The sequence below is a fragment of the Rhinopithecus roxellana genome, chromosome 17 (assembly GCF_007565055.1).
Source record: "Rhinopithecus roxellana isolate Shanxi Qingling chromosome 17, ASM756505v1, whole genome shotgun sequence".
NCBI lineage: Eukaryota > Metazoa > Chordata > Mammalia > Primates > Cercopithecidae > Rhinopithecus > Rhinopithecus roxellana.
In genome coordinates this window covers 32578712-32599777 of record NC_044565.1, presented here as the reverse complement: position 1 = coordinate 32599777, position 21066 = coordinate 32578712, and the positions used below count along the sequence as shown (strand labels likewise).

General features: G+C 38.9%; 1 pseudogene; it reads right to left on the bottom strand.

Annotated features, from left to right (window-relative positions):
- Nucleotides 1-19429: 19429 nt before the first annotated feature.
- On the bottom strand, nucleotides 19430-20561 carry LOC104667063 (annotated as a pseudogene).
- Between the last annotated feature and the right edge of the window lie 505 nt (nucleotides 20562-21066).

The following is a 21066-nucleotide window of genomic DNA, read 5'->3' as shown; positions in this document are numbered from 1 at the left end:
TGTTCTTGGTGGCTTTGTCAAAGCTGCAAACATGTGGGTTTATTTCTGAGTTCTCCATGCTGTTCCACTGGTCTATTGGTCTGTTTCTATACCAATAACATGCTGTTTTGGTTACTATAGCCTTGCAATAAGTTTTTAAGTCAGGTAATGTGGAGCCTTTAGTTTTGTTCTTGTTCTTAGGATTTCTTTGACTATTCAGGCTCTTTTTTCTTTCAGACAAATTTTAGGATTGCTTTTTCTAATTCTGTGAAAAAAATGGCATTGCTATTTTGATAGTATTGCACTGAATCTGTAGATTCTTTAGGCAGTATGGTCATTTTCACAATATTGATTCTTCCAATCCATGAGCATGGGATGTCTTTCCATTTGTTTGTGTCCTCCTTAATTTCTCTCATCAGTGTATAGTACTTTTCCCTCTAGAGATCTTTCATTTCCTTGGTTAAATGTATTCCTAGGCAATTTTTTGTAGTTATTATAAATGGAGTTTCTTTCCTGATTTCTTTTTCAGCCATTTCATTATTGATGTATAGAAAAGCTACTGGATTTTGTATGTTGATTTTGTATCTTGCAACTTCAATGAATTTTTTTTTTTTATCAGTTCTAAGAGTTTTTTGATGTAGTCTTTTTTTTTTTTTTTTTCTAGACATGAGGTCAAGTCAGTTTGCAGAAAGAAACAATCTGACTTCCTCTTTTCCAATTTGGATGCCTTTTATTTCTTTGGGTCCCCAGCAGTGTGCACTGGTGTTGGCAGTGGCTGTGATGTGGGATCACTACCCATGGCCCCAGAGAACTCCAGGCAGCACTTAGGCTTACCAGCCCTTGGTGGCAGTAGTGCCACAGCACCATGCAAGGGAGGGAGGAACCTTGCCCTTCGTACTTGAGCCTGAGGATGGAGATCATGCTGACAGAGGAGACAAGGTTGCCACTGACAGCCCCAGACTGGCAGCCTTCTGCTCACCCGCCCCAGCCCCTGGTGGCAGGAGCAGTGGCTACAGCTGCAGCACTGTGCAGATGGGGAAAGGTATCTTGTGCTCTATGTTCTTTATGTAAGCCTGAGCACAGAGGTTGCTCCACTGGTGGGGGTGGGGTCACTGTACCCAACCCGACAGTCCGTTGTCAGGCTCACCGGTGGCAGTAACTGCTGAAGCAGTGTTTGCAGGAGGTCTCACTATCTTCTTGGGAGCCCAAGCACAGAATTTGTGCCACTACTAAGGGCAAGGTTATTTCTTACAGCTCTGAAAATGCACTCTTTGGGTTCCTTTCTCCCTGGGCTATCTGTTGGGTGTGCTGCACCATCCTTTCCTCAGGGAGTAGGCTTCAGTATTGGGGACCCACAGCACTTTGGCTCTAGTTAGTGCTGTGTTGCTGTAGCCCTCTAGATGGACAAGGGTGTGTGTGTGTTGAGGGTGGTTCCTGGGATGTGGAGACATGGGGCCTGTGGTTTCTAAGGCAGGATGCAGTTTCATAATGGCTATGTTCTTAAAATGATGTCCTGCTGCAATGCTTAGGTCTTGAGGGCGTGAGCAGCCCAGCCAAGGTCCCTGTCTGGTGTGATACGCTCGTAGAGTCTCTAGATCACTGCTCACACTTATGTCAGCATTCATGTGGGCAGAGGAGCTCTCCTGTATTTCAGATTGCAGCAGTCCATGGTAGGATGTGGGCCACTGAAGTTCTTACACTTACTCTATCCCCACAATGCCAAATCCCTCTAGGCTCCTGGCCCACCTCCACCAAGCTGGTCTCTTGCTCCCTTCTCTTCTGTGTCTCAGCTGTATCCTGTGATTTCTCTGTTAGATTAGTATTCTTTCCTAGATGTTCTATTTGAGGTGTTATTATCTATTCGTAATTTTGGTTCTTTTCTGGAGAGGACGAGTGTCCAATGTCTCTAGTCAGCCATCTTGAACCAGAATTCCATCTTTGATTCTCGATATCTAAATATATTAGTAAGCCATGAGGGGGGGGGACCTAAAACACAAATCAAAATAAACAAACAAGAAACAAAGTTAATTGGCAAGAAACTACAAGCAAACAAAAAGCAACAGAAGAAAAATAGTCTACTGGAAAAAATCAGTTAGAGACTTTAAAAGAGCAATGGTTAATATATTAAAAAAAAATTTAAAAAGACAATGGAAAACTTCAAAAAAATTAAGATTTAAATAGAGAATAGAGTAAAAAATCAAACTGAAAACACAAGTAAAGTGAAGGAATTTGTTAATACAACACACAGGTTTAATAATATACTAGAAAAAGAATGGAAAATAAATGCAATAGTTGCAGGGGCCATTGAAAATAATATGCTAAGAATACATAAGGCTCAAGGACAGTATCTCTAGCTAGTTGCACTTTCAATGAACTCCAGTAGTCAAGGACAGTATCTCTAGTTGAACTTTTAATGAACTCTAGTAGGCGCCAAGAAGGCCGACAAAATAAGAAAGAGCTTAGAGACAAGGAACTAAGCAGAAGGTTATATCTGGGTGCAGAAAGTTTGTTCTGCATTGTGTTATTTTTGCTGACGTGGGATTTATGGAGTATAAATAAAGTGAGGCGGAGGCTCTAGGCGTGGCTGCCATGTTCTCTGTTTGTCTTTGTCTCTTGTGTCTGTTCATTCTCCACCACCCCCGGCACGGTCCCCAATAAGTGGCACTGTGAGCAGGATGCACAGGGTGAGTAGTGGGGAACAAGAAGGGGAACCCCCTAGGAGCGGGTAAAACCTGGGAATTGTTAAGGGGAACCTTCTTAAGCTTTCATTATGGGGAATTCCAGTTCCTTGGCCTCAGAATATTTAAGATTATTACAAGGGCTTTTACTTTCGATTGGGGTTGATGCAAAAGAGAGAACTTTGCGGAAATTGTCTGCTCATGTGGAACAACATTGCTCTTGGTTTCAATATCAAACTGAAGTACAATTAAATAAGCGAGAGTGGCAACAGGTTGTGAAGACCCTTCGTCAAGTGCATCAGTGCGGCGATGTAATGTCAGCACCTTTGTGGGCCCTTTGTGCCTCTATTACTCAGGCTTTGGAGCTCTTAGAGACAGACTCTGAAAAGGGGGAAGGCGGGGATGAGGAGTCTTTGAAGTCTCTGATAGCCATTTCCCCTCCTTTAGATAATTCTGTAACTGAAGGAGAAGGTCCTTTGTGTGATAATGTGTCTCATGAAAAGGAATCAGAAATTCAAAAGGAGCTTCAGCCGGTTGTTCAATTGTTACAACAAATTTTACAATTGCAGTTATCTCCCCCTCAACCTTCTCCTCCACCCACTCCTGTTTTTACTTTTCCCGTGGTTCATCCACCCCCATCAGTACCTAAGGCAGAGGAAGAGGATAGTTTTCCACCACCACCACCGTCGGTGGGAATGCTGCCTCGTTCAGGCACGGTTTTTGCTGTTCCCGCTTCTACTGCTAAAGCTGTAATTAAGGTATTGGATTCTCAAGAGGATGAGGATCCTCTAAAATTGTTCCCCATTATTAAGCAAACTTTTGGTCCTAATGACCAATTTCCTCAAGGGGATATAAATGTGCAGTATAATGTTCTTCAATTTAAATTTCTTAAAGAAATGAAGGCAGCTGTTGCTAACTATGGCCCTCAATCTCCTTTTGTCATGGGGCTTCTAGATTCTTTCTCCTCTGAGAATTTGTTTTTGCCTCTTGATTGGGAGACTTTGGGTAAGGCTGTTTTGGACCGCTCTCAGTGGCTTCAGCTACGCAGTTGGTGGCTGGAAGATGCCAAAGAGCAGGCCCGCCGCAATGCCGCTAGAAATCCTCCAGGACCAACAGAGGAGCAATTAACAGGCACTGGTCAGTTTGCTACCATAGTGGCTCAATCTGGACTTGAGGACATGGCATTATCACAAGTTAAAGCACTTTTTTAAAAGGCTTGGCGTAAAGTAGAACCATCAGGAAAAACTGTCTTGTCTTTTGTTAAGATTTTGCAGGGCGCAAACGAACCTTATCCTGACTTTGTGGCTCGGCTCCAAGATGCTGTAATAAAGACTGTGGGTAGTGGGGCTGCAGGCCAAATCCTGGTAACCACACTAGCTTTTGAGAATGCTAATCAGGGATGTCAGAGGTTGTTGCGTCCTCTAAAGGCTGCTGGAAACTTACAAATAGAAGATTTTATTAGAGCCTGTGCAGGAGTGGGAGGGGCTGCCTACAATGCTCAGTTGTTTGCTGGAGCTTTATCTAAGGCATTCATGGGAAAAAAGGGAGTTTGCTTCCAATGTGGAAAGACCGGTCATTTTAGAAAGGAGTGCCGTAAGTTATCTAATAGGAGTGACTCCTCCAAAGTAGAATTTAAAAAGCTTCCTACTGAGCCCTGTCGTGGTTGCGGCAAAGGGCGACACTGGACTAATGAATGTCACTCTAAAGTGGACAAAAACGGTAATTCTCTCACCTCCGGATCAGGAAACTTTGCAGAGGGGCCCTTCAGCTTGGGGCCCCAACAACAATACAAGCCCTCTTCATTTGCAATTGCCAGTCAGCTCAGGGGTCCAGCATCAGCAGGCCAGTCAGCCAATGTTAACCCCCAATTTTCATTAGCTCAGCTTTTCTCTGCTACTTCCGATAGCGCTGCTACTGATGTGGTGATTTTACAGGCTGTTGAACTCACCCCAGAAATGGGAGTTGTTAAATTGGCTACAGGTGTTTTTGGGCCATTACCTCCACATACTGTTGGATTGCTTATAGGACGCAGTAGTAGCATTTTACAGGGTTTACAAGTTCATTTGGGTGTTATAGATTCTGATTATAAAGGGGAAATTCAAATCATGGCTCAGGCTCATAAACCTATATCCCTGAAAGAGGGGCAGCAAATTGCACAACTCCTTGTACTACCCTATTTTCAGCTTCCTTCACGGAGGCAAGAAAGAACCGGAGGTTTTGGAAGCACGGGTAAACATATTTTGGGGGAAACTTTAGTAACTCAACAAAAACCTTTGTTTCCCCTCGAAGTAGAGGGACAAATTTTTCAGGGCTTGGTCGACACTGGAGCTGACGTTTCCATTATTGCCTCTGATCAATGGCCTTTGCAATGGCCTAAACAGCCTGTTGCTGTTTCTCTTACAGGATTAGGTTCCGCCTCTGAGGTGTATCAAAGTTCTCAATCCTTAAATTGTCGAGGGCCGGATGGTCAAATGGCCCAAGTTCAGTTTTATATTGTTCCTATTGCTCTAAATTTATCGGGGCGAGATTTATTGCAACAATTTGGAGCCTTTGTTTCTATTCCTCATGTCTCTAATTCTGCCAAGAATATGATGTTCCGCATGGGCTACAATCCCCTTGAAAAATCTTTAAACATGTAGCCACTGTTCATCAGCCTCAAGCCCTTCCCTTGACATGGAAAACTAATATTCCTGTATGTGTTGAACAGTGGCCTTTAACACGTGAGAAGCTTGAGGCCTTGGAAAACTTAGTTCAGGAACAATTATCCCTAGGTCATATAGAACCTAGTACTTCTCCATGGAATTCCCCTGTCTTTGTGATTAAGAAAAAAACGGTAAATGGAGACTATTGACAGATCTTCGTGCTATTAATGCATGTATTCAACCCATGGGATCCTTATAACCTGGCCTTCCTAACCCTTCTATGATTCCTCAAGATTGGTTACTTATCGTTATTGATTTAAAAGATTGTTTTTTTTTCTATTCCTTTGGATGAAAAGGATTGTGAGCGTTTTGCCTTCTCTGTCCCTGTTTTTAATAATTCTCAGCCACGTTCTCGATATCAGTGGAAGGTTTTACCTCAAGGTATGTTAAACAGCCCTACCTTGTGTCAAGAATTTGTCCATCGAGCTCTGAATCCTGTTCGAACATGTCATCCTTCTGTTCTTTTATATCATTATATGGATGACATTCTTCTTGCTGCACCCACCAAAAAAGAGCAGCAAGATGCTTTTACATCCTTACAAATGCAGCTCTCTTTATACTCACTTAATATTGCCCCAGAAAAAATTCAAATAGATTTTCCTATTCAATATTTAGGTTATACCTTGGGAGCGCGAAATATTCGACCCCAAAAGATTCAAATTCGACGCGATCATTTAAAAACATTAAATGACTTTCAAAAGCTTTTAGGAGATATTAATTGGATGCGTCCTGTTTTAGGAATACCAACGTATCAGTTACAACATCTTTTTTCTATTCTAGAAGGAGACAGTCACTTGGACAGCTCACGTCATTTAACTCCTTTGGCTTTACAGGAACTCCAGCTTGTAGAAGAACAACTTCAAAAGGCCCATCTACATTATACCCTTCCCGACGGTTCCCTTTCCTTTTGTTTATTTCATACTTTACATTCTTCTACAGGTATGATTCATCAAACAAATCGGCCATTAGAATGGATTTTTTTATCCAACAAAACATCTAAACACTTGACTACTTATATTGATCGTTTAGCTGAATTGATCATCAAAGGACGGCATCACTGTCGACAACTCTGGGGAGGAGATCCTTCCTTCATTATCTCTCAATTCACTCATAGTCAGATTACTTATCTTCTTGCCACTTCTGATTCTTGGCAAGTTGCTTGTGCCTCATTTGTCAGACAATTTTCTACCCAATATCCTAAGTCTCCGATCTTTTCATTTTTTAGACAGCATTCTGTGTTGCCTTTCTCAGCAATATCTTTATTTCCTGTTCAAGGCCCTACCTTTTTTACTGATGCTAGTAGCAATGGTAAAGCTGGATATTGGAGTGTTCATCAATCTCGAGTTACAGTTTATCCTTATCCCTCGGTGCAACAGGGAGAACTGTTTGCTATTTTCATGGTCTTACTTGATTTCCCTTCCACCAGTTGTAACATTGTTAGTGATTCTCAATATGCCGTGTATGTTACTTCTTATATTTCTCAAGCCACTCTACCTCTTTGTGCTACTTCTTCTCTTCAAAAACTCTTTTCTTTGTTGTCTTCTACTTTGAACCAACGTCGAGCTCCTTTATTCATCACTCATCTTCGTTCTCATTCCCAACTTCCTGGACCGTTAGTTCATGGTAATGCTCAGATTGATTCGCTTTTAATCAGCCACCTACAGGCTGCAGAACAAGAACATGCTCTACATCACACTAATAGTTCTGGCCTTCAACGACGATTTCATTTAACTTGTAAACAAGCTCGTTCTCTTATTCGAGCTTGTCCTTCTTGTGCTCCTTTGAGCATTCCATCTTTCCATCCTGGGGTTAATCCTCGAGGTACTCAAGTTAATCAGATTTGGCAAATGGATGTCACACACGTCCCTTCTTTTGGACGATTAAAGTATGTTCATCATACCATTGATACTTTCTCTCATTTTCAATGGGCAACTCCTTTGCCATCTGAAAAAGATGATTCTGTTATTACTCATCTCTTAGCTTGTTTTGCCATCATGGGCATTCCTCTAATACTTAAAACTGATAATGCCCCTGTCTATGTTTCTCATAAGTTACAAATTTTCTTACAGCAATACAATATTCAACATCTCACCGGTATCCCGGGCAACAGTCAAGGTCAAGCCATCATTGAGCGCGCAAATTTAACCTTAAAAACTCAACTGCTAAAACAAAAAGGGGGAAATGAGTCCCCCAGAAATCAGATTTTAAAGGTTTTGTTTACCTTAAATTTTTTGAATCAATGGAGACAATTGCAGGACCCCGCTGCCGTAACTCATCTTTCCTCACCTCCCTTGGTGATAGTCCCCACCGACAATTTAAAGGTTTGGTATCCTAATGAAGAAGGTAAGTATGCTCAGGGGCAAGTTCTAAAACAGGGACGGGGCTATGCTCTTGTCCTTACAGGGAGTGGACCTGAGTGGTTTCCTACAAGGCGATTGAAACCCTGTTGAAAAGAAAACTGGACTCAGCATGCATCTCTTCCTTTGTTGGATGTGCCTCAGCGGGGGACTTATTTCCCTTAGTGAGGCTTTGTATGAATATTGGACTTATATTCCCTTTCCACCCTTGTATCAGGGAGTTGCCTGGGGGGAGGCGGAAGTTAAAGTTTTCACCAATGACACTACTTGGATGCCATCCCTCTATATGGACAAGGACGACATAGAACGGGAAATGGGAATAATAAACAGCACATACCAATTTGGAGTGGAAGGACTTCCGATTTGCATGGGAAATAGTCCTCATTGTCTCCGGAAATCGCATGAAGCTTGGGCTGTTCGCTATAATCATAGCCATGTGGCTGCCAATACTGTTATTATTGTAACTAGATGTTTTCATTATAATCATACTGTATATATTAATGAGACTATTCCTAGTTCCTTACCTTTTTGTCCTATTCCAGAGGTTTCCCCTAATATTGAGGTATTGGAGTGGCAACATTGTCGGGGAACTAAGCCCCGGATTTTATTAGAATATAATGGGCTGCAAGTAATTGATTGGAGTGTGCATGGTGATTTTCAAACAAAATTTAGTCACATACCTTTGAAATGGCACCGGGTAAATAAAAGTATTGCTGCTGATGGTAATGAAACTTTGGTATGGCGTGAAGGAGGCTTGTCGCCACCTATGCCTCATCTTAGATACTCTTTACAAGTACAAAGTCATCTTTGGAAGTTATTAGCTAGCTGCAGGTGATGCCATTAGTACTTTTGTGGGGAATATGTCCCTTAATCTTTCTAACCCAAATAACCCCTTTCATATTCAATTACATTGGAATATCTCCCGATATATTATTGCTTGTGTCCGAAAGCCTTACCTATTGTTAGCGGGGGATTTAACATGGGATAATGACACGGGAATTGTTAATTGTACAGATACGTGTACATTTTTGTCTTGCCTCAATCATTCCTGGTGGCACAACTTTACTGGGGATATTTATATCCTCAGGGCTCCTAAGGAAATTTGGCTACCTGTCAACCTTATGCGACCGTGGGGGGCATCACCTCTTGAAACTTATATCTGGACTTCCCTCCAGTGGACCCGTCATGCCCTTGGACTTATAGTCATCTCGGTAATGGGCCTTGTCGCCATCGCCTCCACTGCAGCTGTGGCAGGACTCGCTCTACATCAAAGCATACAAAATGCTGAATTTGTGCAGCAATGGCATGAGCAATCTCATCGGTTGTGGCTTCAACAACAGAACATTGACTCTCAACTCGCTGAAAGATTGGACAACGTGGACCAAGCCTTAAGTGGCTTGAAGATCAGCTCACTGTCCTCAGTACTCGAATAACATTGCAATGTGATTGGAACTCCACTCAATTTTGTGTAACACCTGTGCCTTTTAATGTTTCTCAGAATTGGACCAAAATCCGAAGATTATTAATAGGCCATAAAAATACTAGTTTGGACATCCAAGAACTCACTCAAAACATTTCCGAAGCATTTCGACAACAATTCCATGTATTGTCCAGGGCCGCTACCTTGCAGGAGCTGGGTCAAAGTTTTGCTGCCCTTAACCCATGGACCCAGATGAAAACATGGATTTCTACCATCTCTGGAAGTATCTTGCTTTGGACGCTCAGATTGGGTTTACTTCTCATGGTGATCCGATGCTCCCTCCGTCGCATCCAAAAACAAAGGAAAACACAGGAACAAGTATGGGCTACCTTTCTAGGATTGAGGCAAAACAAAAAGGGGGAAATGCAGGGGCCATTGAAAATAATATGCTAAGAATAGATAAGGCTCAAGGACAGTATCTCTAGCTAGTTGCACTTTCAATGAACTCCAGTAGTCAAGGACAGTATCTCTAGTTGAACTTTTAATGAACTCCAGTAGACGCCAAGAAGGCAGACAAAATAAGAAAGAACTTAGAGACAAGGAACTAAGCAGAAGGTTATATCTGGGTGCAGAAAGTTTGTTTTGCATTGTGTAATTTTTGCTGATGTGGGATTTATGGAGTATAAATAAAGTGAGGTGGAGGCTCTAGGCGCGGCCGCCATGTTCTGTTTGTCTTTGTCTCTTGTGTCTGTTCATTCTCCACCACCCCCGGCACGGTCCCCAATAATAGTCATGACATTTTGAATTCTTTCCTCTCAATTTTGAGACTAAAGCAAGGTTTTTACTGTCATCATTTCATTCTCACATTTTAATGAAGATCTACCTATTATCATAAGGCCAGAAAAATAAAATAAAGCCTATTGTTTTTTTTTTGAAAAGGAGTAAAACCTTCTTTACTTCCAGATGACATGAGGGTTTAGTTAGAAATCCTTATGGCATCTACAAAAAATCTATTCGAACTAATAATTAAACTGGGCAAGACCACACTATAAAAAGACAACACTAGGCTGGGCATGGTCGCCCACACCTGTGATCCCAGCACTGTGAGAAGCAAAGTAGAAAGATTGTTTGTGTCCAAGAGTTACAGACCAGGAGTCTTGAGCCCAGGAGTTACAGGCCAGCCTGGGCAGCAAAGTGAGACCCCATCTCTATGAAAAAAATTTTAAAACATTAACTGGACATGGTGGCATCTGCCTGTAGTCCCAGCTACTCAGAAGGCTGAGCTTGAAGGATTGCTTGAGTCTGGGTAGATGAAGTTGCAGTGATCTATAATCACACCATTGCATTCCAGTCTGGGTGGCAGAGAGACCTTGTCTCTAAATAAGTAAATAAATAAAAACATAATTTTAAAAAAGACAATACTTAAAAATGAATTATAATTCTGCATACTGACAACAAATAATACCACTTTCAAGTATCAATAATATTGATAGCATTAATGAGAAATTTAACAAAGATGTAGAAAATGCATAAATGCATACAATCAGAAAGTAAAATATTTTCTGAAATAAGTAAAAATGTCTTAAATAATTGGAGAGATATGTCCATGGTGTTGAAACCTCAGTATTCTTAATATTCAATTATCTTCATTATGTAGATACAACAAAATGCAAGTCATAAGCTCCAGTTAGCATTTTTTATTAGAAATATAAATGCATATGTACAAGACATAGATTTTTCCAAAGCAATCCTAAAAATCAAAGTACAAATTTGAAGCACTTTCACCATCTGACTTAAAGTTGAACTATAAAAAGATTCAGGATTCAAGACAGTGGGTTACTGCCCTAAAGATCAATCAAAATGTTGGCAGAACAGAATATACACCCAAGAAATAAGATCAAAGCAAAAAGCACAATTCAATGGATGATGAAAATCTTTTCATAAAATATTTTATAACAGCTGGATAGTTATATGGAGAAAACACAGAGCATATATAGTAACTGGGCTGTGTAGCCATATGGGTAGATAAAATATAGAAAAAAACAAAAGTAACATTGAGCAAATGGAAAGCCACATGGCATATATATACATATATATACATACATATACATACACATATATGTATGCGTGTGCGTATATATGTATATATTCTTTGACCCTCTATTGGAGATTGATCTTAACTTAAAATCCAAACTAACGAGCTTTCCAAAAGAAAATAAGGACCATGTTTTTATGACCTGAGATAGTTAAAGTTATTTAGGCAGTACACAGAAAGCACTGGCCATCAATAAATTTTACCTTATTAAAATTCTGCTTATATAAAACTTTGTCAAAAATAAATAGGCAAGAAATAATCAGGAAGAAAATATTCACAAACATACCTGACAAAAAACACTGATACATTGGTAATAAAGAAAAATTATACCTCAACATTAAAAGGACAAAAAACTCGTATTATGAGTGGGGTAATGATTTAAACAGGCACTTAACAGGAAGAAGTACGAATGACCAATATACACATGAGAGAGTACTTAAAGACATTTGCCATTAGGTAATTGCAAATTAAATCTAGAGTGAAATATCGCTGTATAGCCACCAGGGAACTACATGTTGAGGAGTGAAGCAACCAGAACCCTTTTGATGTGTGTAAAGTACACAAGCACTGCAGAAAGACGGTCTTTCAGTTTCTTATTAAGTTAAACATGCACCTGTTCTATAACATAGCAATCTCACACCTAGATAAATAAAAATGCTGCCAACAAAATGGAAATAGTAGTTCAATTAGTGACATCTTAAACCTGGAAAAAGTGTCCCTGACCCGGGGAATATATACAAACTGTAAGATAAATTCATGCTGTGGAATATTTCTTAGTAATATAATGGAGTGAATTTCTGATCTGCAATATGAAATGGATTAATTTTAAGATGCTTATCCTGGGCAAAGTGCAGTGGCTCACACCTATAATCCCAGCATTTTGGTGGTCAAGGCGGGAGGCTTCCTTGAGCTCAGGAATTTGAGACAAGCCTGGGCAACATAGCAAGACCTCATCTCTCCTAAAATAATAATAATAAAAAAATAGCTGGATTTGGTGGCACATGCCTGTAGTCCTATGTACTCAGGAGGCTGAGGTGGGAGGAGGGCTTGAGCCTAGGAGATTGAGGCTATAGTGAGCCATGATTGTGCTACTGCACTCCAGCCTGGGAGACAAGTGTTGGGCCCTTTCTCAAAAACAAAAACAAAACAAAACAAAAAAGATGCTTATCCTGAGTAAAACAAATAAGATACAAAGACTACATAATTATGACTCAATTAGTATGAACATTTAGGGGACGTTACATTAATCTCTGGTGGAAAAATAATGAGGACATTGTTTATATTCATAGTATGAGTAAAAGTATTTGAATGAGAATGAGCATAAGGAAATGTTTTAGGATGATAATAAAGTTCTTTATTTGGATGAGTTTGCTTTACACAAGTGTACATACTATCAAATTCATCAAGTGGTACAATAAAGATTTGCAAATTTTCCCATAAGTAAATTTTCCTAGAAAAGAAAAATTTGTAAGAAAACATTATATTAAAAATGTGCATAATAATATTCTAGGAAGAAATATATGAAGTCAGAAAGTTACTCTGAATTTTTTTTTTTTTAAAGAAGCAAGATTGATTGATGGATATGTAGTGGTATAGATAAATAGACAGATATGTGATAAAGTATATGTGGTAAAAATATAATTGTAGAATATAAATTATACAGTGTATGCTCTTACACACCAATGGAATTAAACTAGAAAAATTCCAAAATACATACAGACTAAACAACACACTTCTAAATAATGCATAGACCAAAGATGAAATCTCAAGAGAATTTTTTAAAATTTTTAAAAGTAAGTTAAAACAGAAGTATGACATTAAATTTGTGGAATGCAGTGAAAGCAGTGCTTACTGATAAATGTGTAGCATTGAAAGTAAAACAGTCTAATTTTAATAATCTTATCTTCTCCCTTTAAAACTAGAAAAAGAAAAGCAAATTACATTCAAAATAAGCAAGATAAAATAATAAAAATAATTAAAACATAAATCAATGACATCAAAAACAGAAAATTAGTAGGAAAAATCAAAAGAACCAAAAACTGGTTCTTTGGAAAGATCAGTGAAACAGATAAGTCTATCCAAGCTAACTCAAAGAGAAAAGAGAAGACACAATTACTAATAACAGAAGTGACACAGGGAACATCATTACAGATCCCATGGATATCAAAAGGAAAATAGAGAAATAGTATGAACAAGTCAATGCCTACACATTGAATAACCTTGATGAAATTGACCAATTTCTTAAATGACACAATCTGCTAATACATAGGAAGAAATAGACAATGTGAATAGGGCTTGATATGGTCTGGCTCTGTATCCCCACCAAAATCTCATCTCAAGTTGTAATCCCCATAATCCCCATGTGTTGAGGGAGAGACCAGGTGGGAGATGATGATTGAATCACAGGGGTGGTTTCTCCCACGCTGTTCTCATGATAGTGAGTTCTCACAAAATCTGATGGTTTTATAAGTGTTTGACAGTTCCTCCTTCACAAGCACTCACTCTCCTGTCTCCTGGTGAACAAGGTGCCTGCTTCTCCTTCTGCCATGATTTTAAGTTTCCTGAGGCCTCCTCAGCCATGCAGAACTGTGAATCAATGAAGCCTCTTTTGTTTATAAATTACCCAGTCTTGAGTAGTATCTTTATTGCAATGTGAAAATAGACTAATACAGGGCTTTATCTACTAGAGTAATTAAATCAGTATTTATTAACCTGCTAAACCAGAAACACCAGAACAGATGCGTCACTGGTGAATCCTACAAAACATTTAATGAAGAAATTATGAAAGTCCTCTATAATCTCATTTATAGTATAGAAGCAGAGGGATTATTTCTAACTTATTCTATGAGGCCAGCATAGCCCCAATACCAAAACTGGACAAAGACCTTATCCAAAAAAATAAAAAATAAAAGAAAAAAAAAGAAAAAGAAAAAAACTACAGACGAGTATCTTTCAGTATCTGTTAAGATGCAAAATTCTTAATTCTTGAATTACTGAATTCAACAATTTAGGGAAAGAATTATACACTGTTGTGGGAATCAGGAGACTAGAGAGACCAAAAGGTGGTACAGGAGGACTTTACTGAGTGAACTCAGACCCAGCAGATTAACATCCAAACACTGGGCCCAGAACAAAGACGGCACTTCACTTTTATACACACTTCTAAAAGGCGGTAGGCTAACTTGAAACAAGCTTACAGTGGTGCATAGCACAGTGGCATGAAAGTAAGGATACAGAGGCAGAACAAAGGCAGTTAATCAAATTGTAAAAGGTGCATAACTCAGGATTACATGTAACTCTTGCTCTGTGGCCCAGATGGCTGTTATCTAGGCTTACTCTAGTGCCTTGCATGGGCTTATCTCATAACCTTTGCCATGGCGCCTAGATGGCTGCCATCCAGGCCAGCTCAGGCATGTCTTATAAACTTCATTGTACTACTCAGATAAAAAAAAATACTTGAAGTTACTAGTTACAGAAAACAGGAATCTATAACCTTATAAAACTTGCAGAGCAAGGTACAATCACATGGAGGGGGGTGGGATTTGAGGGGGAAATTACAAAGGAGAGAGGAAAATTTATTTTTTCTTATCCTTATATTGAGGGAGTGCCGGTGGAATCTCCAAAGCTCATTCTTTTGAGCCTTAGCTTCCTAGATAATGTTATTAAGATGTCACCTGGGTCCAGGCTTTGCCTGTTACTATCTTTAGGATGAGTCAGCCTAATATAGAAAGCCTGTTTTCCTTTTTTTTAAGTTTATTTTTCTTTCTTTCTTTCCTGCCTCAACACCATTACCAAATTAGACTTATTCCAGGCATTTAAGGCTAGCTCAACATTGAAAATTAGACTAATGTAATCCATTACATCAACAGAGTGAAAAAGAAACATCACATGATCATATCAACAGAACCAGAAAAAGCACTTAATAAAATTCAAAACCAATTTCTGATAAAAGCAATTAGCAAATTATAAATAGACAGTGAATTCCTCAAGTTGATAAGCACATTTACGGAAAAAAAAAAAAAAAAAAACACAGTTAAAATTATAATTAATTGTGAGAAACTAAAATATTTCTCCCTAAACTCAGAAACATGACAAGGATGTTCTCTCACCACTTATTCTCAACATATACTTAAAGTCTTAGCTAACAATTAGAAAAGAAAAGAAATTAAATGAATACTGATTCAAAAAGAATAAATAATGCTGTCTTTGCAGATGAATGATTATCTATGTAGAAAATCTTAAAGAATTGAAAACAATTGCAAAACTATGAAGCAATTATAGTAAGTCACAGAGTACAAGGTTAACATACTAAAAAGAAAAGCCAATCACTTTTCTATATACCAGTAATAAACAAGTAGAACTTGAAATTAAAAACAAAATACCATTTACACTGGCACCCTAAGAAACAAAACCCTTGTAAATCTAACAAAAGATGTACAAGATCTATATAAAGAAAACTCCAAAATTCTCATGAAAGACATCAAAGAAGAAATGCTTAGAGAGATATTTCAAGCTCATGAATAAAGATTCAATATCACCAGGATATCAGTTCATCTGATTTTAATGTGTAGATTTAACTAAATTCCAACCAAAGTTTTAGCAAATTATTTTGTGGATATTGGCAAACTAATTTTGAAGTTTATATGGAAAGGGAAAAGACCCAAATTAGCCAATATAATATTGCACGAGATGGAAAAAGTTAAAGGACTGACATTGCCTGTCTTCAAGACTTAATATAAGACTATAGCAGTGAAGACAGTGTTGGTACTGCTAAAATAATAGACATATATATTAATGGAATGGAAGAGTGAGCCCAGAAATAGATCAACATTAATTTAGTTAATCAATCTTTGACAAGGAACAAAGGAAATGCAATGGATAAAAGGTGTTCTTCTTTACAAATGATCCTGGGACAAATGAAAAGCCATATGGAAAAAAAAGAAAAGAGAAGAGAGAAGAGAAGAGAAGAGAAGAGAAGAAGAAAGAGAAGAGAAGAGAAGAGCAGAAGAAGAGGAGAGGAGAGAGAGGAAGGTGAGGAGAAGAGGAGTAGGAGAGGAGAGGGAAGCGAGGCGAGGGAGAAGGAAAAAATGAAGGGAAGAAGTTAGGGACACGATTTAATGGTTATCGAATGACGAACAATATCATCATATGTTCCCTGTAAGGGTTTACGTTGCACGTAATGTATTTCGAATATTGGGTTACTCCGTTCCTAAGAGCACTCTCCTCTTCCGTCTCTCTCTCTCCCCTCCAGGACTTAAGGAAAGGAATTGATTAATTCTTAGGAGAAAGAAAAGAAAAGGCTGGGTGCAGTGGCTCACACCTGTAATCCCAGTGCTTTGGGAGACTGAGGCAGGCAGATCACAAGGTCAGGATATCAAGACCATCCTGGCTAACACAGTGAAACCCCATCTCTACCAAAAATACAAAAAAATTAGCCAGGCATGGTGACAGGTGCCTGTAGTTCCAGTTTTCAGGAGACTGAGGCAGCAGAATGGCATGAACCCGGAGGGCAGAGCTTGCAGTGAGCCGAGATTATGCCACTGCACTCCAGTCTGGGCAACAGAGTGAGACTCCAGTTTGAAAAAAAAAAAAAAAAAAAAAAGAAGGAAAGAAAAAAAGAAAAGAAAGACAGAGAGAGGAAAGAAATAAACTGGACCTTACACACTTCACAAAAATTAACTCAAAATTAACCATAGACCTAATTCTAAAATACAAAATTATACAAATACTTGAAGATAATATTAAAGAATAGGTACGGCGATGTCTTTCCAGATATAACTCCAAAAGCACAATCCATGGAATAAATTATCAATAAGCTGAAATTCATTAAAATTAAAATCTTCTGCTTTATGAAAGACACTGCTAAGGAAATGAGAAGACAAGCCACAAACTCAAAGAAAATATTTGCAAAAGATACATGTGATAAAGGATTGTTATCCCAAATACATACAGAATCTTCCAATAGCAACAACTGAATAAAAAAATGCACAAAATACCTGAACAGACACCTCACCAGAAAATACATACAGAGGGAAAGCAAACATATGAAAAGATGCTCCACATCCTATGTCATCAGGGAACTGCAATTTAAAACAAGAATGAGATTCACTACACATATATTAGAACAAACACAATCCAAAGCACTAATGACAACCAATGGTGTTAAGGATGTAGAGCAATATGAACTCTCATTAATTGCTAGTGGGAATATAGAATGGTTCTTGTCTTAAGAACCATTTGTTCTTAAATGGTGGACGGAAAGCAAGCAAGATATTTTTGTGTCTCTTCTTATAAGGGTACTAAACCCATCATGAGGGTCCTACCCTTATGCCATCATCTGAACATAATTATCTATCAAAAGCCCCACCTCTAAATACCATCACATTTGGGATTAGCCCTTCAGTGTATGAATTTTTTGGGGGACAAAGTTGAGTCCATAGCAGCTACTTGAGAAGACATTTGGCATTTTCCTAAGCATGCTGTTGTTACAATCCAACAATTGTGCTTTTTGGTATTTATCCAAATGATTTAAAAACTTATTTCCACACAAAATCCTGCACAAAGAAGTTTATAACAGTTTTATACACAATTGCCAAAACTTTGAAGTAATCAAAATGTCCTTCAAGATGAATGAGCAAATAAACTGTGTCTCATCCAGACAAAGGAATATTCTTCAGTACTGAAAAGAAGTGAACTCTCAAGCCAATGAAAAGACTTAGAGGAAACTTAAATGAATAATATTAAGTGAAAGACGGCCATTTGAAAATGCTGCATGCTGCATTATTCCAACTATATGATATTCTGGAAACCCCAGCATTATTTTACCTATGGTTTATGTCCTTTCTCTTCCTCCCTCCCTACCACTTCTCCATTCACATCTGGAGACAAAACACCGTCTCTCCCATGAGGGATTTCTCAGAATTCTGGTCTTAGGTTTTCAGATATTTCATTTTTGAACTCACTTTTGTGTTATCTTTAGGCATGACTTCCAGGAAGAAGAAAAACAGGGGCCTATTATTTTTTATGCCATGTCTTCAGGAAATGAAAGTTTCTAAATTTGGTTTATTTTTAATGCTATTTAAATAAATTTTCTATTGTCAGTTTAATACCATCTACTACCAGATTGCTCCTCCTCATTTGAAAATTTTGCCCAGAACCAAATTTGTTACACTGTTCTTATTTTTTTAAAGATGTTTTAGGACTTTAATGTTCTTTACATATTCAACATAAAATACTGACAATAGATAAACAATAGGGGAAAGACTTTTCAGCAAAGTATCACTCTCGTCCTCAAACATTACAAAGAAAACAGTCAAGAGAACAAAGTATAAGGTAATTTAACAGAAATGCTTAGCTTAATGGCATAATTGAAAAACAACCAACCAATCAACTTTCTCTTCTACTTACGGAAAGAACAGTAAAAATAAATCAAGAACTTCTAGATCTTATTCATAAAACAGCTTAGAAAGAGGAAGGGGAAGACTGGGGAGGGGGTGAAACTGTTGCTAATGGAGTAACGCACAAGGTCAAGGATTTAATAAATTCTAAAAGTGTCTACATGTATCACTGATAACCATATTATTAGAAATATAAATGTATAGAAATATAAAGTATATGGTATTAAAAACAGACCTTGCTAATATAAACATATATAAAGTATGTCACTTCTCTTGTAATAACAGCATAAAGATCGATTTACAGTTTGCCCTTTGCCTGGTACTCTTAAACCACTCCTCCAGTGGTCAATATTGACCTTGAATCAACAGCTGCTGAACCAAGGAGACCCCACAGATGTCTAGATTCAGCACCTAGAGGGCCCCACCTATGCTCTATGCTGGGTGTTCCCATGACTCCAGAAATAATTAATTGCAACTTGCATTATTAAGTCCACAGGCAAGTTTGAAATCTAACTAGAAATAGTAGCAGCAAAGGCAAAACAAGTGGGAATTTGTTAGAAAAGCAACAAAATTTCTTAAAATGCTTCCAGTTCAAGTCAGAATTAAGGTGAACATTATGTCCCATCAGCTTTACAGAGCTGTAGATGTTTTGCTGTTGTTCTTTCAAGAAAGAAGAGTCTGCAATAAACATGTTCATTTGAGAAAAATACTGTGTGTGTGGCTACTGTGTGTAGCCATCCCCAATTTACTTTAAACTTTGTATGTTGTTCAAGAACAGAGTTTATCCTGGATAGGATGTGTTCATAGCTGATGCATCTCCCAAAAATTTTTCATGAAGGTGGCCAGTTTCTGAACATCTTCAATCATGACAGCATTATACTGAGAGGCCTGGATGCCTCCCACAGACCTATGCCTTTTCAAGGACAATATAATGAGTTCAAGAGCTTTCTCAAGAAATCTTTTTTCTAGAGCATCATCTCCTTTGACATTGCCAATGCAGAAAGGAATATTCATCTTGCTTCTATTTGGGGGCTCCACTGGACATACGTAGAATCCTTGAGAATTATCAATAATCTCATAAATCATTTGAGATTTGAGATTTGATGGAACTAAGTTTCTCCATGGCCGTGGCACCTCCACTGTTTTTAATCCACTCCAGGACCAAGCCCATGATGTAGATGCTGAAACATAGAGGCCTGTTGTACAAGGAGCTGTTTCCAGCCTGCACCTTGTATTCCAGGACCGAGGGGCACTCTCGAAGGGCAAACTCCAGCAGGTTATCAGGGACAATCACCATGGTGACTGCAGCAGAGCCAACATTCTTCTGGGTACCAGCAAAAATCACATCAAACTTGGAAACATCCACTGGCGTGGACAGGAAGTTTGAGGACGTGTCACAAACCAGTACTGCTCCCTTGATATCGGGTATAAAGTCAAACTCCACACCATGCACCGTCTCATTTGCTCAATAGTACACGTAGGAGGCAGCCAGGTTGAGGTTCCAGGTGCTTGGATCTGGAATTTTTGTATAACTCCCAAGTTTAGGGTGAACAATATTTATAGTCCCAAACTTCTTGGCTTCTGCAGCCTTAGCTGATCAAGCTCCTGTCACCACGTAGTCCACACACCTTCCTGCTTTCAAGTCAGTCAGGTTTAAGGGGACAGCACTGAACTGGCCGGACCCACCTCCTTGCACAAAAATCACCTTATAGTTATCTGGAACGGCTAGCAATTCCCACACAAGATTCTCTGTATTGTTAATAATCTTGGCAAAATCTGATGACCTGTGACTCATTTCAAGAACACTAATGCCAACTCCTTTGTAGTCTAATAATTCCTTTTGTATCTCTAACAACACTGAGTGCGGCAGCTTAGCGGGACCAGGCCCAGAGTTGACCACCTGCCTCGGGGAGTCCATAGTGCGTCGGCGAGGGCGGCGAGTCAGCCAACGAGGACCGAACACGTAAATGGCTAGCGTTCCCGGCCACTGCGGTGAGAGTCTACACTGTTCTTATTTTTTCAGTTTCAGATATTTACCAACAGTGCTTCTCCAAGTGTTGGACAAATAGAATTTATTTGAACTTACAGATTTTGACATGCTTGTTTACAACCATCTTTTCGATTTGAATGTCATTCTAGTTTATGGGGGAAGTATGAAATGAAAAGTATTCTTAAAAATGTTTTATTGGCTCATACCTGTAATCCCAGTACTCTGAGAGGTTGAGGTGGGCAAAACATTTGAGGTCAGGAGTCCGAGACCAGCCTGATCAACAGGGTGAAACCCTGTCTCTACTAAAAAAAAAAAAAAAAAAAAAAAAATAGCCAAGCGTGGTGGTGCATGCGTGTAGTCCCAATTACTGGGGAGGCTGAGGCAGGAGAATTGCTTGAACCTGGGAAGCAGAAGTTCCAATGAGCTGAGATGGCTCCACTGCACTCCA